Here is a 20,621-nt window from a genome sequence, read left to right as displayed (position 1 = left end):
TACAAAAGATTGAGACTGATTAGAAGCTCAGAAGATAAGGGCACATTCTCCCACTTCCAACTAAACCTATCTCCACACTAAAAAGCCTCAGTAATAAGAACTGTGGATGAAAACTAAAAGAGCTATGAGGCAAAGACTCACTAAAGATCAGAAGAAAGGGGAGCCACAGAGAAACAGAGCGAGGGAAAATAAGCCCATTACAGTAATACAAAGCCTCTGGTGCTTATATAAGAAATAAGGAAATAGTCCGCCTCTTAGTCAGATTAACATAAACCCACACACTAAAAACCTATTTACTTCACTACCTGTTACCCTATACAATCTCTGACTTTCAGGCGAAAACTATTTGCTAAAGGCAAAAGGAGACAATGTCTGAGGAACAAAATATTGCCAGAACTAGTCACAGGTATTGGAATTATCACATTAAAGATTATAAAATGAGTGATTAATATCCTGAGAGTTCTAATGAAAAAAGTAGACAAAATGCATCTATCAGAAACGAATCATGAAGAAATTAAAAATCTGAGGAGAATAGATCTATAACTAGCAAAGAGACTGAGTCAGTAATTTTTAAAAAACCTCTCAATAACAAAAGGCTCAGGACAAGATGACTTAACTGGTGAATGCCATCAAATGTTCAAGGAAGATTTAACATCAATCACCCTGAAACTCTTACAAACCTTTGAAGAGATGGGAACAGTTTGTAACTCATTCCATGAGGCCAACACTGTCCTGATACCAAAGCCAGACAAAGACACTACAAGAAAACTACTATTTCTTATGAATATATGATACAAAAATTCTCAACAGAATAGTGGCAAACTGAACTCAACAGCACAGTAAAAGGATTACACACATCAAGACCAGGTGAGTTTTGTTCCTAAAGTACAAGGATGGTTCAATATATGAAAAACAAAATATGTAATACTATGCCATTAATAAGCTGAAGGAAAAGCGCATGTGATCATCTCAACTCAAGCAGAAAAAACATTTGATAACACCCAGAAGCCTTTCGGAGAAGGCAATGGCACCCCATTCCAGTACTCTTGCCTGGAAAATCCCATGGACGGAGGAGCCGGGTGGGCTGCAGTCCATGGGGTCGCTGGGCAGACAAAATGATTTTAAAAATAAAAAATTCTGAAGACCCACAAAAAAAAACTGCTAGAGCTAATAAATTAATTCAGCAAAGTTGAAGGATTAAAAAATCAACAAATATAAGTTGAAATTTTGGAAATTTTGAAAATACACTAAAAATGAACAATCCAAACAGGAAATTAATGAAACAATTTTTAGCATAAAAGTAAAATACTTTGGAATAAATATAACCAAGGAGGCAAAACAATCATACATTGAAATAATATTTCAATAATATTTCAGCAATAAAATATTGCTGAAAAAATTTTAAGACACAAATAAGTAGAAAGATAACTTATGTTCATGGACTGGAAGATTTATTAATTTAATTTTAGGAATTGAATTGAATCTGTCTTTATTATGAAAAGTATTGCTATTTGAACAATATAAAGTGTTCAAATATTTAAACACAAGCTGTTTTCTACTTATTTAGGTTCTCTTTAATTTATGTTTTATAGTTTTCATAGTAGAAGGCTTTCACTTTCTTGATTAATTTTGAAATATTTTATGTGATTTAAAAATTTTTATTGGAGTATAGTTGATGTACAATGCTGTATTAGTTTCAGGCATACAGCAAAGTGAATAAATTATACATATGCATAAATTCACTCTGTTTTAGATTCTTTTCCCATATAGGTTAATATGGAATATAGAGTAGAGTTCCCTGTGCTGGGCTATCTGTGTTATATAGAAGCTTCCCACTAGTTATTTATTTTACGCATGGTAGTATATATGTCAATGCTACTTTCTCCATTCATTATCCTCTCTCTTGCTCCTGCTGTGTCTACAAGTTCCTTCTGTACATCTGTGTCTCCATTTATTCCCTCTAAATAGGCTCACCAGTATCATTTTTCTAGATTCCATATATATGCATTAATATATGATATTTGCTTTTCTAACTTACTTCACTCTGTATAACAGACTGAAATTTGTTCATTTTATGGCTTGAGTAATATTCCATTTGGGGCTTCCTTGGTGGTTCAGTGGTAGAGATTCTGACTGCCAGTGGAGGAAACGCAGGTTCAATCCCTGGGTCAAGGAGATCCTCTGGAGAAACAGATGGCAACCCACTCTTGTATTTTTGCCTGGGAAATCCTCCGGACCGAGGAGCCTGGCAGGCTATAGTCCATGGGGCTGCAAGAGTCAGATGCTACTTTGTAACCAAACAACAAAAACAATATTCCATAATATGTATGTACCACAACTTCTTTATCCATTCATCAGTGGACATCTAGGTTGCTTCCATGACCTGGCTAATGGAAATAGTGCTGTAATGAACACTGGGGTCCATGTGTCTTTTTGAATTGTGGTTTTCTCAGGGTATATGCCCAGAAAGTGGGATTTCTGGGTCATATAATAGATTTATTCCTAGTTTTCTAAAGAATCTCTATACTATTCTCTATAGTGGCTATATCAATTTACATTCCCACCAACAGTGTAAGAGGGTTCCTTTTCCTTCACATCTTCTCCAGCATTTATTGTTTGTAGATTTTTTTTGATGAAGGCCACTCTGATTGGTGTGAGGTGAAACCTCATTGTCGTTTTGATTTGCATTTCTCTAATAATGAGCAACGTTGAACATCTTTTCATGAGTTTGTTAGCCATCTGTATATCTTCTTTGGAGTAATATCTGTTTAGGTCTTTTTCCTACTTTTTGATTGGGTTGTTCATTTATTTGATTTGAGCTACATGAGCTGGTTATGTATTTTGGAGATGAATCCTTTGTCAGTTGCTTCATTTGCAATTATTTTCTCCCATTCTGAGGGCTGTTGCTTTATCTTGGTTATAGTTTCATTTTCTGTGCAAAAGCCTTTAAGTTTAATTAGGCCCCATTTATTTATTTTGTTTTTATTTCTATTACTCTGGGAGGTGGGTTCAAAGAGGTTCTTGCTATGTATCTTCTGCAGTGGTCTGCCTATATTTTTCTCTAAGGGTTTTATAGTTTCTGGCCCTACATTTAAGTCTTTAATCCATTTTGAATTTGCTTTTGTGTATGGTGTTAGGAAGTGTTCTACTTTCATTCTTTTACATGTAGCTGTCCAGTTTTCCAGGCACCAATTATTGAAGAGGCTGTCTTTTTTCCTTTGTATATTCTTGCCTCTTATGTCAGGGGTAAGATCCCCATAAGTGCAAAAGCTTATCTCTCAAGTTTCTATCTTATTCTATTAGTCTATATTCTTTTTTAAAAAAAATTATTTATTTTTTATTAAGGATAATTGCTTTACAGAATTTTGCTGTTTTCTGTCAAACCTCAACATGAATTAGCCATAGGTATACATATATCCCCTTCCTTTTGAAACTCCCTCCCATTTCTCTCCCCATCCCACCCCTCTAGGTTGATACAGAGCCCCTGTTTGAGTTTCCTGAGACATACAGCAAATTCCCATTGGCTATCTATTTTACATATGGTAACTTAAGTTTCCACGTTTCTCTTTCCATATAGCTCACCCTCTCCCCACATCCATAAGTCTAATCCTTATGTCTGTTTTTTTCCATTTTTGCCCTGTAAATAAAATCTTCAGTACCATTTTTCTAGATTCCATATATATGTGTTAGAATACAATGTTTATCTTTCTCTTTCTGACCCACTTCACTCTGCATAAAATAGGCTCTGGGTTCATCCACCTCATCAAAACTGACTCAAATGCGTTCCTTTTTATGACTGAGTAATATTCCATTGTGTATATGTACCACAACTTCTTTATCCATTCATCTGTCAGTGGACATCTAGGTTGCTTAGCTATTGTAAATAGTGCTGCAATGAACAATGGATACATGTGTCTCTTTCAATTTTGGTTTCTTCAGGGTATATGCCTAGGAGTGGGATTGCTGGGTCATATGGTCGTTTTATTCCTAGTTTTTCAAGGAATCTCCATGCCATCTTCCATAGTGGCTGTATTAGTTTACATTCCCATCAACAGTGCAAGAGCATTCCTGTTTCTCAACACCTTCTCCAGCATTTATTGTTTGTAGACTTTTTGATGATGGCCATTCTGAGCAGTGTGAAGTCATTGTAGTTTTGATTTGCATTTCTCTACTAATGAGTGATGTTGAGCATCTTTTCATGTGTTTGTTAGCCATCTGTATGTCTTCTCTGGAGAAATGTCAGTTTAGGTCTTTTCCGCACTTTTTAATTGGGTTGTTTGTTTTTCTGGTATTGAGTTGTATGAGCTGCTTGTATATTTTAGAAATTAATCCTTTGTCAGTTGTTTCATTTGCTATTATTTTCTCCCATTCTGAGGGTTGTCTTTTCACCTTGCTTATACTTTGCTGTGCAAAAGCTTTTGAGTTTAATCAGGTCCCATTGTTTACTCTTGTTTTAATTTCTATTACTCCAGGAGGTGGGTCATAGAGCATTTTGCTTGATTTATATCAAGTGTTCTGCCTATTGGTCTATATTTCTGTTGTTGTACCACTACCATATTGTTTTTATGACTGTAGCTTGTAGTATAGTCTGAAGTTAGGTAGGTTAATTCCTCCAGGTCCATTTTTGTTTCTCAAGATTGCTTTGGTTATTCAGGGTCTTTGTTTTTCCATAGAAATTGTAAAATTTTTTGTTGTGGTTTTATGAAAAATGCTGTTGATTTAATATATATTGCATTGAATCTAAGGATTGCATTGGGTACTATTATTTTCACAATATTGATTGTTCCAATCCAAGAACATCATGTATGTCTCCATCTGTTTGTGTTGTCTTTGATTTCTTCACCAATATTTTATAGTTTTCTGCATACAGGTCTTTTGTCTCTTTAGGTAGATATATTCCTAGGTATTTTATTCTTTTTGTTGAAATGGTGAATGGGAATATTTCCTTAATTTCTTTTTTCTGATTTTTCATTGTTAGTGTATAGGAATGCAAGTGATTTCTGTGTATTAATTTTGTATCCTGTGACTTTATTCATTGATTAGCTCTAGTGATTTTCTCATGGCATTTTTAGGGTTTTCTATGTATAGTACCCTGTCATCTGCAAACAGAGTTTTAATTCTTCTATTATAATCTGTGTTCCTTTTATTTCTCTTTCTTCACTGATTGCTATGGTTATGAGTTCCAAAACTATACTGAGTAACAGTGGTGACAGTGAGCATCCTTATCTTGTTCCTGATTTAAAAGGAAATTCTTTCAGTTTTTCATCATTGAGAATAAGGTTTGCTGTGGGTTTTCCATATATGGCCTATATTATGTTGAGGTAGTTTCCTTCTATGCCCTTTTTCTGGAGAGTATTTTATCATAAAAAGGTGTTGAATTTTGTCAAAAGGTTTCTCTGAACTTATTGAGATGGTCATATTGTTTTTAAGTTTCAATTTGTTAATATGTATCATCACATTGATTGATTTGTGTATACTGAAGAATCCTTGCATCCCTAGGATGAACCTCACTTGATCATATTATATGTGTTCTGCTTGATAGGATTTTGTTGAGCATTTTTTCATCTATGTTCTTCAGTGATGTTGGCCTGTAATTTTCTTTGTGTGCATGTGTGTGTGTGTGATATCTTTGTATGGTTCTGTTATCAGGGTGATAGTGACCTCATGAGTTTGAGAGTTTTCCTTCATCTAAAATTTTTTGGAAGAGTTTGAGCAGGATAGATGTGAGCTCGTCTCTAAAAATATGATAGAAACCACCTGTGAAGCCATCTGGCCCTAGGCTTTTGGAAGACTTTTGATCACAGTTTTTATTTCAGTGCTTGTGATTGATTGGTTCATTTTTTCTATTTCTTTCTTGTTCAGTCTTGGAAGTTTATACTTTTCTAAAAATTTGTCCATTGCTTCAATGTTGTCCATTTTATTGGCATTTAGTTGCACATAATACTCTAATGATCTTTTGCATTTCTGCATCATCTACTATAACTTATTTTTCATTTATAATTTTAATGATTTGAGTTTTATCCTTTTTTTTTGATGAGTCTGGTTAATAGTTTCTCAAATTTGTTTATCTTCTCAAAGAATTAGTTTTTGGTTTTATTAATCTTTCCTATTGTTTTCTTTTTTATTTATTTCTGCTTTGATCTTTATATTTCTTTCCTTTTACTACCTTTGGGAATTTTGTTTTTCTTTTTCTAGTTGCTCTAGGTGTAAGGTTAGATTGTTTATTTGATATTTTTCTCATTTCTTAAGGTAGATTTCTATTGCTAGGAACTTCCCTCCAACACTGCTTCTGCTGTGTCCCATAGGTTTTGGGTATTTGTTTTTTCATTGTAATTTGTTCAAGATATTTTTTATTTCCTTTTTAATTTCTTCAGTGACCTCTTGGTATTTTAGAAGTGTATTGTTTAGCCTCCATTTGTTTGTGTTTTTAACAAAATTTCTCCTAGAACTGATATACAGTCACATAGCATTTGTGGTACAAAAAACTGCCTGATACCATTTCAATTTTCTTAAATTTACCAAGCCTTGACTTGTGACACCAAATGTGATCTGTCTTAGAGAATGTTCCATGTACACTTGAGATAAAGTGCATCCTACTTCTTTTGGGTGGAATGCCTTGTAGATATTGATTAGGTTCATCTGGTCCAATGTATCATTTAAGGCTTGCATTTCCTTATTTTCTCTCTGAATGATCTGTCCTTTGGTATGAGTGAGGTATTAAAGTTCCCACTATTCTTATGTTACTGTCAGTTTCCCCTTTTACAGTTGTTAGTATTTGCCTTATATTTTGATGTACTCTTTTGTCGGGTGCATGTATGTTTATAATTGTTATATCTACATCTTGGATTGGTCTTTGATCATTATGTAGTATCCTTCCCTGTGTTTCTCAATGGTATTTATTGTAAAGTCTATTTTATCTGATATGAGTATTGCTACTCATGCTTTCTTTGGATTTCCATTTGCATGGAATATCTTTTTTCCAGTCACTCATTTCGAGTCTGTATGTGTCCCTAGGTCTGAAGTGGGTGCCTTGTAAACAGCACATATATGAGTCTTATTTTAGTATCCATTCAGCCAGTCTGTGTCTTTTGGTTGGAATATTTTATCCATTTACATTTAAAGTAATTATTTATATGTATGATGTTTTTAGTTGCTCAGTCATGTATGATCATATAAACATTTACTTTATTGTTTGGGTTTTTAAAAAAAGTCTTTTCTTTATCTTGTGTTTCTGCTGTGTTTCCTGTCTAGAAAAGTTCCTTTAGCCTTTGTTGTAAACCTTGTTTTGTGGCATTGAATTCTCTTAACTTTTGCTTGTATGTAAAGGTTTGATTGCTCCTTCCAATCTGAATGAGATCCTTGTTGGGTAGAGTAATCTTGGGTGTAGTTTTTTTTTCCTTTCATCACTTTCAGTATATCCTATCACTTCTTTCTGGCCTGCAGAATTTCTGCTAAAAGCTCAGCTGTCAACCTTATGAGGATTCCCTTTTATGTTATTTGTTGCTTTTTCCTTGCTACTTTTAACATTTGTTCTTTGTGTTTAATTTTTGTTAGTTTGCTTAATATGTGTCTTCGTGTGTGTCTCTTTGGGTTTATCCTGTAAACCTCTCTGGGCTTCCTCAACTCTAGTGGCTTTACCATGTTATGGAAATTTTTCACTAAAATCTTAAGTATTTTCTCATATTCTTTCTGTTTCTCTTCTTCTGGGACCCTTATGATTTGAATATTGGTGCACTTAATGTTGTCCCAGGTGTCTCTGAGACTCATTACTTTTCATTCTTTTTTTCTTTATTCCGCTCTGCTTCTGTTATTTCCACCATTTTATCTTCCAACTGGCTTATCTATTCATCTGCCTCAGTTACTCTGCTATTGGTTCCCTCTAGAGTATTTTTAATTTCAGTTATTGTGTGGTTTATTGCTGATTGTATATTCTTTACTTCTTCTTTGTCCTTGTTAAATATCCTCTGAATTCGTGCCTTCATTCTATTTATCTGTGCCTCCATTTCATTTCTGAGATTTTACATCATCTTTACTATCATTACTCTGGATTCTTTTTCAGGTATACTGTCTCTGTCCTCTTTATTTGTTTGGTCTTGTGGGTTTTCACCATTTTCCTTCATCTGCTGCATGTTTCTCTTTCTCATTTTGTTTAATTTATTGTGTTTGTGGTCTCTTTTCTGCAGACTGCAAGGCCACAGTTCCCTTTACTTGTAGAGTCTACCGTAAGTGTGTGGGGTTGGCCTCGTGTCTTGTGAAGGCTTCCTGATGAAGGGGGACTGGTGTCTGTGTTCTGATGGGTAGAGCTGGATCTTGTCTCTCTTAGGGCAGTGCTATGTGCAGCGGTGTGTTTTGGGGTGTTTGTGAGTTTAGTATTGCTTTGGGAAGCTTGTCTAATGGGTGAGTTTGTGCTCCTGTTTTGCTAGTTATTTGGTGTGAGGCATCTAGCACTGTAGCTTGCTGGACTTTGAGTGGAGCCAGGTCTTGATGTTGAGATGGAGGCCTCTGAGAGAGCTCTTGCCAATGAATATTCCATGAAGTTGGGAGTGATCTAATGATCAAATCCTGGACTCAGGTCTTCCACCTCAGAGGTTCAGGTACAACACTTGGCTGGAGCACGAAGACTCCACAAGCCAAATAGTATGGAAGAGAAAGAGGAAGAAAGAAGAAGAAAAAAAATTGAACAAACATACAAACCAAAAAGGACAGATAAAACCCCAAGACAAATAGTAAAAGCAAAGCTAAACAAACAAAAACACACAGAGAAACCCACGAACATACGTTCACAAAAAGAAAAGAGAAAAAAAAAAAAGAATAAAAAGAAGAACCAAAGAAGAGGAGAGCAATCAAACCAATGAACAAACCCATAAATGAAAACAAACACTAGAAAGTTGAATAGCAAAAATACAAAATCTAAAACATGTGCAAGATGCAATGTAATGAAAAAGTACTTAATAAATAGGAAAAAATAAAATAAGTAAATTTATTTAGAATTAAAAGCACAAAAAAGTAAGTAAAATAATAAATATTAAAGGAATAATTATAAAAGATTTTTGATCACAGTTTCAATTTCCATGCTTGTGATGGATCTGTTAAGATTTTCTATTTCTTCCTGGTCTAGTTTTGGAAAGTTGTACTTTTCTAAGAATTTGTCCATTTCTTCCACGTTGTCCATTTTATTGGCATATAATTGTTGATAGTAGTCTCTTATGATCCTTTGTATTTCTGTGTTGTCTGTTGTGATCTCTCCATTTTCGTTTCTAATTTTGTTGATTTGATTTTTCTCCCTTTGTTTCTTGATGAGTCTGGCTAATGGTTTGTCAATTTTATTTATCCTTTCAAAGAACCAGCTTTTGGCTTTGTTGATTTTTGCTATGGTCTCTTTTGTTTCTTTTGCATTTATTTCTGCTCTAATTTTTAAGATTTCTTTCCTTCTACTAACCCTGGGGTTCTTCATTTCTTCCTTTTCTAGTTGCTTTAGGTGTAGAGTTAGGTTATTTATTTGACTTTTTTCTTGTTTCTTGAGGTGTGCCTGTATTGCTATGAACTTTCCCCTTAGGACTGCTTTTACCGTGTCCCACAGGTTTTGGGTTGTTGTGTTTTCATTTTCATTCGTTTCTATGCAAATTTTGATTTCTTTTTTGATTTCTTCTGTGATTTGTTGGTTATTCAGCAGCGTGTTGTTCAGCCTCCATATGTTATAAAAGAGAAACAATAGAATGAAACAAAAAAGAAAAATGACAAAAATACACATATAAAGAGTGATAGTAAGAGCATTTTCCTCAGCTGTCAGTACCCTCACCCAACTGTGAGCATCAGCCAATCTACTTACTCAGGAAGTCCTTCAATATTTCTATTAACAGGAAGGTCTCTGGACCTACTGTGGGCACTGTGGGTTCAGCTCAGACTCACTTTGGTTTTGCCTTATTCCAACTTATCGATCTAATCACATGGACCACAGCCTTGTCTAACTCAGTGAAACTATGAGCCATGCCCTGTTGGACCACCCAAGATGGATGGGTCATGGTGGAGAGTTCTAACAAAACGTGGTCCACTGGAGAAGGGAATGGCAAATCACTTCAGTATTCTTGCCTTGAGAACCCCATGAACAGTATGAAAAGGCAAAAAGATAAGACAGTGAAAGAGGAACTCCCGAGGTTGGTAGGTGCCCAATATGCTACTGGAGATCAGTGGAGAAATAACTCCAAAAAGAATGAAGAGGTGGAGCCAAAGCAAAAACAACACCCAGTTGTGGATGTGACTGGTGATAGAAGCAAGGTCTGATGCTGTAAAGAGCAATATTGCATAGGAACCTGAAATGTCAGGTCCATGAATCATGGCAAATTGGAATGGACAAACAGAAGATGGCAAGAGTGAAGGTCGATATTTTAGGAATCAGCGAACTAAAATGGACTGGAATGGGAGATGACCAATATACCTATTATTGTAGGCAAGAATCCCTTAGAAGAAGTGGAGTAGCCATCATAGTCAACAAAAGAGTCCGAAATGCAGTCCTTGGATGCAATCTCAAAAACGACAGAATGATCTCTGTTTCCAAGGCAAACCATTCAATATCACACTAATCCAAGTCTATGCCCCAATCAGTAATGCTGAAGAAACTGAAGTTTAACAGTTTTTTGAAGATCTACAAGACCTTCTAGAACTCAAAACAAAAAAAGATGTTCTTTTCATTATAGGGGGCTGTAATGCAAAAGTTGGAAGTCAAGAAACACCTGGAGTAACAGGCAAATTTGGCCTTGGAGTACAGAATGAAGCAGGGCAAAGGCTAATAGAGTTGCCAAGAGAATGCACTGGTCATAGCAAACACCCTCTTCCTGCAACACAAGAGAAGACTACACATGGACACCACCAGATAGATGGTCAAGATGGAAATCAGATTGATTATATTCTTTGCAGCCAAAGATGGAGAAGCTCTATACAGTCAACAAAAACAAGACCAGGAGCTGACTGTGGCTCAGATCATAAACTCCTTATTGCCAAATTCAGACTTAAATTGAACAAAGTAGTGAAAATCACTAGACCATTCAGATATGAGCTAAATCAAATCCCTAACGATTATACAGTGGAAGTGAGAAATAGATTTAAGGGACTAGATACGGTAGACAGAGTGCCTGATGAACTATGCATGGAGGTTCCTGACATTGTACAGGAGACAGGAAGCGGGACCATCCCCAAGAAAAGCAAATGCAAGAAAGCAAAATGGCTGTCTGAGGAGGCCTTACAAATAGCTGTGAAAAGAAGAGAAGCAAAAGACAAAGGAGAAAAGAAAAGATATACCCATTTGAATGCAGAGTTCCAAAGAACAGGAAAGAGAGACAAGGAAACCTTCCTCAGTGATTAGTGCAAAGAAATAGAAAAACAACAGAATGGGAAAGACTAGAGATCTTTTCAAGAAAATTAGAGATATCAAGGGAACATTTCATGCAAAGATGGGCACAATAAAGGACAGAAATGGTATGGACCTGACAGAAGCAGAAGATATTAAGAAGAGGTGGCAAGAATACACAGAAGAACTGTACAAAAAAGATCTTCATGACCCAGATAATCACGATGGTGTGACCACTCACCTAAAGCCAGACATCCTGGAATGTGAAGTCATGTGGACCTTAGGAAGCTTCACTAAGAACAAAGCTAGTGGAGGTGATGGAATTCCAGTTAAGCTATTTCAAGCCTAAAAGATGATGCTGTGAAAATGCTGCACTCAGTATGCCAGAAAATTTGGAAAACTCAGCCGTGGCCACAGGCCTGGAAAGGGTCAACCCACTCCAATATTCTTGCCTGGAGAAACTTGTGGACAGAGGAGCCTGGTGGGCTGCTGTCCATAGGGTCGCACAGAGTTGGACACGACTGAAGCAACTTAGCATGCATGCATGCCTTGGAGAAAGAAATGGCAGCCCACTCCATTGTTTTTGCCCAGAGAATCCCAGGGACAGAGGAGCCTGGTGGGCTGCCATCTATGGGGTCGCAGAGTTGGACACGACTGAAGTTGACTTAGCAGCAGAGATGAATAATACACTAGAAGGAATCAATAGCAGAATAACTGAGCCTGAAGAATGGATAAATGACGTGGAGGACAGAATGGTAGAAATCACTAACATAGAACAGAATATAGAAAACAGAATAAGAAGAAATAAAGACAGTCTAATAGACCTCTGGGTCAACTTTAAACATACCAACATTCACATTATAGGTGTCCCAGAAGGAGAAGAGAGAGAGAAAGGACCTGAGAAAATATTTGAAGAGATAATAGCTGAAAACTTCCCTAACATGGGAAAGGAAATAGTCAACCAAGTCCAGGAAGCACAGAGAATCCCAGGGAGGATAAACTCAAGTAGGAACACACCAAGACACATAGTAATCAAACTGACAAAAATTAAAGACAGATGAGAAAATATTATAAGCAACAAGGGAAAAATGACAAATAACATAAAAGGGAACTCCTATCAGGCTATCAACTGATTTCTCAACAGAAACTCTACAAGCCAGAAGGGAATGGCATGATATATTTAAAGTGATGAAAGGGAAGAACCTACAACCAAGAATACTCTACCCAGCAAGACTCTCCTTCAGGTTTGATGGAGAAATCAAAAGCTTTCCAGACAAACAAAAGTTAAGAGAATTCAGCACCACCAAACCAGCTTTAAAACAAATGCTAAAGGAATTTCTCTAGGCAGGAAACACAAGAGGAGGAAAAACCTATAGAAAATAAACCCAAAATAATTAAGAAAACACTAATAGAATCATACATTTTAATCATTACCTTAAACATAAATGGATTAAGTGCACCCACCAAAGACATAGATTGGCTGGGTGGACGAAAACATGTGCACGTATGCACTTCCAGTTACCACATCACTCTGCTTGACCTCCCAATTATATGTAATTATTTTATATTGTTAAGTTAATCATTCTATCCCATTGTGTCTTGCAATTGTAATTATCTTTCTTTTTTTGGTCTGGCTATTGATTGTGAAAATCGATAAACATTTTTTACTATCGTGATTATGTAATATTACTCACTTAATACCATTGTATCATGATTGGTCAACAGAAAAATAGTAGAACTCTATATTACCAAAGCTAGGAACTAATAGAAAAACCTGTAATCACTTTGCAAAATCCAGATGCATATCAAAATTATCTTGAAAATTTTTTGAAAAATATAAAAATTCAGATATTGGTTTTTTTCCTCCAGAGCTCCAAACATATTTATAATGAGCAGTCATGTTTATAAACAACTGGACTATATGATGATCTTTTACTTTTACTTAGTTTCACTTTTTAAATTTCATATTCAGTGCTCCCATTTCATTTAGTTTATGTTCTCCAATTTCTCCATCTCTTTTTTAATGTTCTTTCCCAAGCCTTTATCAAGTGTAGTAGAAAAGAAATAGATATAATAAAACTTATGAATTTTTGCCTAACTAAAAAATTATGACATTTTTATTTCATTTGTTTAACTTAGTATTAATAGAATGCTAGATTTCTAATTAAAAAATAGATATGCAATAAGCAACAAAGGTTTACTGTATAGCATAGGGAACTATAGTCAATATCTTATAGTAACCTCTGATGGAAAATAATTTAAAAAATAATATATGTGCACTTGTATAACCGAATCATGTTGCTGTGCGCCTGAAATATTGTAAGTCAACTATACTTCAATAAAATATATATATATATTTTTAAAAACTTATTTGCATGAAAGGAAACAGTCAACAGAGTGAATGTGCAACCTGCAAATGGGATAAAATATTTGAAACTTATGTATCTTATATTTATATATAAAGAACTGTACAACTCGATAGCAAAAACAATCTGCTTTTAAAATGGATACAGGAATGGAATAAACATTTTTCCAAAAGAAATATACAGATGACAAACAGGTATATGAGAAAGTGGTTGAAATATAATCATTGGGAGAATGCAAATCAAAACCCCAATATGATATTACCTTACATCCATGGTCATTTTTTAAAAAGAAGATAATGAGAACATTGGTGAAGATATGGAGAAATTGGAATTCTTGTACACTGTTGATGAGAATTTTAATGGTGCAGCCAATTTGGAAAGCAGTATGGAAGTTACACAAAAAACTAAAAATAGAATTATCAAATGATCCAATAAACTTCCTTATGGGTATTTATCTAAAAGAATTGAAAGCAAATATCTCTAACAGATATTTGCACAACCATATTCATTGGCTCAGTGTAAAGAATCTGCCTGCAATGCTGGAGCCACAGGAAATGCAGGCTTGATCCTTGGGTTGGGAAGATCCCCTGGAGGAGGGCATGGCAACCCGCTCCAGTATTCTTGCCTAGAGAACCCCATGGGAAAAGAAGCCTGGAGGGGTCGCAAAGAGTTGGACACAACTGAAGCAACTTAGCTCTCAAGCACTCAAATTCACTGCACAGCATTGTTCACCATAGCCAAGAGGTAGAAGCAACTCAATGTCATTTTACAGATAAATGAATGAAGAAAGTGTATTCATATATATATATATATATATATATATATATATCACTGATTCTGTTCACAGTGCCAATTGTCTCTCTGTTCACACTATTCACACTGATCACTGAAACCAGGGTAGGCAAGGCACGAGCTAAGAGGCTGGAAGGAGACTTGAGGAGCTGCAGGAACTGCAGACACATTTATTCTCTCCTAGCTGATGCAGCAGCCATGGCAGTAGCCATAGCATAACCCAGCACAATACAAACTCTTTCCTGGCTGGCACAGTGGCCATAACAGTACTTTCTCCAGGCTGATGCAGCAGCTGTAGCAGTAGACATGCTATATTCTCTCCTCTTGTGGCTAACCCAACAGACACAGCCTTGATGCAGCAGTAATCAGGGCCTTCATGGTGAAGCTCTTACAGACATACTGTAGGAAGTAACCCATGACCAAGCGAGCACCTCGTGATACACATGCGCAGTGGTATAAACGATCTCAGCTGTTACAGTCATTATTTAGAAAATGTGGGGAGAGAGAGAGCCTGAACATGACATCTTGGCCAATTCGCTCTCTCCCCACACTCCACCCCCCTTCAGGGTCTCTCGCCTCACATCCTACGTGCAGTCCATCTTCTGTGATATTGCCCTGGTGAGTAACACTGACCCTTGGATTTACATCTTGCAACAGCAGTACCTACAGCAACAAATAGTTACATCCCCAATACATAACAAAACCCAACGCTGGGTATCACCTGGAACTCATGTTGCAGTCCTTGCCCTCATGGGGCTAGAAGAGCCAATCACCACACGTGGAGTGCCTTTATCTTCCATGGCCAAGTCCAGTCCACTGTTTGTCCTTAGAAATCACAGGAAAGCCTCCACAGAGGCAGGTCCACCCATGAGGCTTTTTTATTAAGGATCCACAAAACCCCCTACAGGCACTGGGCCCATCCCTTCAAGGAGGGGATATTTGTGGCATTCACAGCCAACCCACAAAATTCCAAATGCTTTCACACTGTTCTAAATCTGCAAGAGTCCGAGGGTAGTAGCACATCACAGGACACAGCCTGTCTTCGTACAAATCAGCCCACGGTTGCATCTGCCTAATCCAGATGGGACCAACATCTATTCGGATTATTTGGACACCCCTGCCAGCTCAGGTCCCCCTCCAGGGTCTTCACACTTTCAAAATGACATCTCACATGCATCCCTCTACTTCTCTCAGTAAGGACCCGCAAAACCCCCATAGGTGCCAGGCCCACCCGTGTCCCAGAGTCACAGAAGCCAAGTTGCCAAGGTTTCCCCTTATCGTCACTTACCACCTCACTGTCAGAGATGTTGGGTTCTTCATGGCCACGGGGATCTTGATCTAATGCTGATATACTTTGCTCTAGTTCTTCCAAGTGTCTCTGCATACTGTGTACCAGTGTACCATTGTGTAGGGCACTATACATATTTGCCTTCAAGGCAGTCAGGAAAATCCATGGTGCCAGCAGCAGTCAGTGCCACCTTGTTCAGCAAAGCACCTGTAACATCTTTTCAATGCTCCCTGGCTAACCATCCACTGCCTCCCAGTCTTCCAGCAGAGTCCATGCTGAGAGGATTACAGCCACACGGTACCACACGCTATCTGGTGGCTTCCTCCATTCAGTAGAGCCTCAGGCTCCTCTACCTGATGGGTATCCTGCCAACTGCATTAATTGTATCACTGATCCTGTTCACAGTACCAATTGTCTTACTGTTCACACTGTTTGCACTGTTTGTTGAATTCGGGGTAGGCAAGGCACGAGCTAAGAGGCTAGAAGAAGACTTGAGGAGCCATAGGAACTGCAGACACATTTATTCTCTCCTGGCTGATGCAGCAGCTGTGGCAGCAGCCATAGCATAACCCAGCACAATGCAAACTCTCTCCTGGATGGCACAGTGGCCATAATAGTACTTTCTCCTGGCTGAAGCAGCAGCTGCAGCAGTAGACATGCTATATTCTCTCGTCTTGTGGCTGACCCAACAGACACAGCCATGATGCAGCAGTAATCAGGGCCTTCATGGTGGGGCTCCTACAGGCGAACCACACAAAGTAACCTGTGACTAAGCGAGCACCTCATGACATGTATGCACAGTGCTATAAGTGATATCAATGTTACAGTTACTATTTATGAAACATGGAGCAAGAGAGCCTGAACATGCCATCTTGGCTAATTTCCTCTCACCCCACAATGTGTATATTACATTATGGGCATCCCTGGTGGCTCAGATGGTGAAGAATCTGCCTGCAATCCAGGATACCTGAGTTTGATCCCTGGGTCAGGAAGATTCCCCAGAGAAGGGAATGGCTACCCACTCCAGTATTCTTGCCTGGAGAATTCCAATGGACAGAGGTGCCTGGCCATGGAGTTGCAAAGAGTTGGACACAACTGAGCTACTAACACACACACACACACATTCCATTATATATTAATATATACTAATTCAACCTTTAAAAAGAAGGAAATTTTGGATTAAGGGAGAAGTGTACAAGATTACAGTATAGAAGAACATAAGCTCATCTCTTCTTCTGAAAACATCAAAAATAAAACTACAGTTAAGTCCTCTATATACCAACCTTCAAGTTGTGAAGTTTCAAAGATGTGAACATGTTCAGAGAAAGGATGAAAAGAGACAAGAGGAAGAAGTAACTGAAAAACTGAAGAGATTCATGATGTAGGAAATAGCAAGGAGATTATGTAGGAGGCACTGTTAGCTTGTGAGACATAGGACCTGAACCGAGAACAGGACAGGAAGCTTGCAGTAGCCATTGAGAATGCAATCCAGTGCTACTGTGTCATCAATGACAAGAAAGAAAGCTTCTACCCAGACATCACTGGATCATTTTTTAAAGAGTGTAGATAGAACTTAATCCATCAAGGAACCAGAACTTGGCCATCAATGTCAAGCATGAGCAAAACTGTAGTTTGCTCTCTGTTTCCTATTGCTTAAGATCTTCATTTCTACCATCTCCTGCCCCCTTTTCCTCCTCCAGTCAGTAACTCTTGTTGCCTGTTCACTTGATGCCAGTCCCTGAATACCAGCTGTTGTAATGTACTACTGTACTTTTTAAGGTATTGTACTGTAAGATTAAAAGTGTTTTCTTTAATTTTTGTGTTTGTTTTTTATGTATTATTTGTGTGAAAAGTATTATAAACCTATTACAGCATTTATGTACTATATGGCTGTGTTAGTTGGGGGCTTATGCTAACTTTCTTAAACTTATGAACAAATTGGACTTATGAACACATTCTCAAAACAGAGCTCATTTGTATGTAGGGGACTTACTGTAACTACTGAACAATCACTGAAAGAAAACACTGAAACCTACCAGGAAAGATACTGTACATCCAGAGATAAAGAAGAAACCTCAGCAAGATGGTAGGAGGGGTACAGTCATGACAAAATCAAATCCCATACTCACTGAGTAGACAACACACAAACTGGGAAAAAATTACACCACAGACATTCTCCCGTAGGAGTGAGAGTTCTGAGCTGCCCCACATGAGAATCCCCAGCCTGGGGTCTGGAAAAAGAGGTGGAGCTCCCAGGAAACATGGCTAAAAAGGCCAGCAGGGCTTGACTGTAGGTATTCCACAAGACTGGAACATCAGAAACTCCACTCTTTGAGGTCATGTGTAAAGTCTGTGCACTATGACACAGAGTAAAGAGCAGTGACCTCACAAAAGAGAGGGCCAGACCTACCTGCTAGTACTGGAGGGGATCCTGCAGAGGTGGTGTGTGGCTCTGGCTTGCTGGTGACAAAGACAGTGGTGGTGCTAGCTCTGGGTAGTACTCACTGCTGTGAGCCTCCTGGAGGCTGCCATTTCCTTGCCAGGAAGGAAGGAAACAACAACAACTCTAGCTGTCCTAGAGTGCTAGAACAACTCAAGCCAAGCAGCTCACGGGGCATGAACGCTGCCTCACCCACCAACAAGTGGGCTGCTTTGTCTCCCTGAGCATACACCTGTCTGCTAAACACATGTCTTAACATGACTCTGCTCATCAGAAGGACAAGATCCACCTGCATCCACCAGTGGGCAGGCTCCAGTCATTCCCACCAGGAAGCCTGCACAAGCCTCTTAAACAGCCTCATCCGCCAGAGGGCAGACTTTGAAGCAAGAAAAACTATACAACTCAGCAGCCTGCAGAATAGAGACTGCAATCACAGAAAGGTAAACAAAATATGACAGCAGAGAAATATATTCCAGATGAAGGATCAAGATATAACCCCAGAAGAAAAACTAACTGAAAGGGAAATAGGCAATCCACTAGAAAAAGAGTTCAGAGTAATAATAGTGAAGATGATCCAAGATCTCAGAAAATGAATACGGGCATAGATCCAGAACATAAAAAATAGCTTAACAAAGATCTAGAAGAATTAAAGAACAAGCAAACAGAGATGGAATACAAAAGAATACAAAAACCGAAATAAAAAATACGTTAGAAGGAATCAATAGCAGAATAACTGAGGCAGAAAAACAGATAAGTGGCCTGGAAGATAAAATGGTGGAAATCACTACTGCAGAACATAATAAAGAAAAAAAGAACAAAAGGTAATGAAGACAGTCTAAGAGACCTCAGGGACAACAAATAAACAGCGACATTCATACTACAGGGGTCCCAGAAGAACAGAAAGAGATAGGACCTGAGAAAATATTTAGGAGATAATTGTTGAAAGCTTCCCTAACCTAGGAAAGGAAGCAGTAACCCAACTCCAGGAAGCACAGAGAGTCTCAGGTAGGATAAACACAGAAAGGAATGTACCAAGAGAATAATAATCAAATTAACAAAAAATAAAGATAAAGAAAAATATTGAAAGCAATAGCAAAAATAAAAAGAAAATATATAAGGGAATTCCCATAAGGTTTGCTGTTGATGTTCAGTCACTAAGTCACGTCCAGCTCTGTAACTCCATGAACAAAAGCACACCAGGCTCTTCTGTCCTCCACTATCTCCTTGAGTTTACTCAAATTCCTGTCCACTGAGTCAGTGAAGCTATCTAAACATCTTATCCCCTGTCATCCCCTTCTCCTATTGCCTTCAATCTTGCCTACATCAGGGGCTTTTCCATTGTGTAGGCTCTTCGCATCAGGTGGCCAAAGTATTGGAGCTTCAGCTTCAGCATCAGTCCTTTCAATAAATATTCAGGATTGATTTCCTTTAGGATTGACTGGTTTGATCTCCTTGCAGTCCAGGGGATTCTCAAGAATCTTCTCCAGCACCACAATTCAAAATCATCAATTCTTTGGTGCTAAGCCTCCTTTATGGTCTATTTCTCACATCCATACATGACTACTGGAAAAATCATAGCTTTGACTACATGGACATTCGTTGACAAACTGATGTCTCTGCTTTTTTAATATGCTGTCTAGTTTTGTCCTAGCTTTCTTTCCAAGGAGCAAGTGTCTTTTAATTTCATGACTGCAGTCACCATCCATAGTGATTTTGGGTCTCAAGAAAATATAATCTGTCACTGTTCCCACTTTTTCCCCTAGTATTCATCATGAAGTTATGGGACTGGATGCCATGATCTTAGTTTTTTAGTGTTAAGTTTCAAATCAGCTTTTTCATTCTCCTCTTTCACCCTCAACAAGAGTCTCTTTAGTTCCTCTTCACTTTCTGCATTAGAGTGATATCATCTGCATATCCGAAGTTGTTGATATTTCTCCAGGCAATCTTGATTCCAGCTTGTGATTCATCCAGCCCAGCATTTCACATGATATACTCTGCATAGAAGTTAAATAAGTAAGGTGACAAGATATAACCTTGTCATATTTCTCTCCCAATTTTGAGCCAGTCAGTTGTTCCACATCTGGTTCTAACTATTGCTTCTAGAACTATCAGGAAGGTAAGATAGTCTCTATTCCCATCTCTTTAATAATTTTCCACAGTTTGTTGTGATCCACATAGTCAAAGGCTTTAGTATAGTCAACAAAGCAGAAATAGATGTTTTTATGGAACTCCTTTGGTTCCTTCATGATCCAATGAATGTGAATGTTGGCAATTTGATTTCTTGTTCCTCTGCCTCTTTGAAACCCAGTTTGTACTTTTGGAAATTCTTGATTCTTGTACATCTGAAGCCTAGCTTGAAGAATTTTGAGTATAACCTTGCTAGCATGTGAA

The 20,621-nt window shown here is 37.7% G+C and overlaps 1 long non-coding RNA gene across 1 annotated transcript; it reads right to left on the bottom strand.

Annotated features, from left to right (window-relative positions):
• Positions 1 to 16,296: 16,296 nt before the first annotated feature.
• LOC147378802 (uncharacterized) lies at positions 16,297 to 18,412 on the bottom strand. Its single transcript, XR_015153461.1, has 2 exons — positions 18,201 to 18,412; positions 16,297 to 16,528 (listed from the first exon to the last, which is right to left on the bottom strand). It is a non-coding gene; the product is annotated as an uncharacterized LOC147378802 (long non-coding RNA).
• Positions 18,413 to 20,621: the final 2,209 nt, after the last annotated feature.

The sequence above is a fragment of the Bos grunniens genome, chromosome 2 (assembly GCF_055505025.1).
Source record: "Bos grunniens cultivar Pamir isolate PY7600 chromosome 2, Bosgru_T2T1.0, whole genome shotgun sequence".
NCBI classification, from domain to species: domain Eukaryota; kingdom Metazoa; phylum Chordata; class Mammalia; order Artiodactyla; family Bovidae; genus Bos; species Bos grunniens.
The sequence above is the reverse complement of the archived record's forward strand: the minus strand, read 5'-3'. Positions and strand labels throughout refer to the sequence as shown.